Genomic DNA, 296 nt, shown 5'->3' on the forward strand with positions numbered 1-296 from the left:
CTGTGAATTGCTACATCTCGTCGCGCCCATGGGGTCGCTTCCGTTGTGAAGGTGAAGGTTATGATCTGTACCTACTTAAAAAGGGAAAAAGAAGATAAAGAAGGTGGGAAGACGGTCGTTTGCAGCCTGGTCCGGTCCTCTGCGGGGCCCCGCGACTGCAGCGCGATCGGTACCCGGCGGCCCCGGCTGCCGTCCGCGCGCCCTGCGCGCCACAGGTGCCCGCGTCTGCAGCCGGCGGCGGCGCGGAGCCCCGGGAGGCGCGGGCGGGTCTCCGGCGTGCAGGGCCCGCCCCTCGG

The sequence above is a fragment of the Psammomys obesus genome, unplaced genomic scaffold (genome assembly GCF_907164565.1).
Source record: "Psammomys obesus unplaced genomic scaffold, mPsaObe1.curated_primary_1811, whole genome shotgun sequence".
Lineage (NCBI taxonomy): Eukaryota > Metazoa > Chordata > Mammalia > Rodentia > Muridae > Psammomys > Psammomys obesus.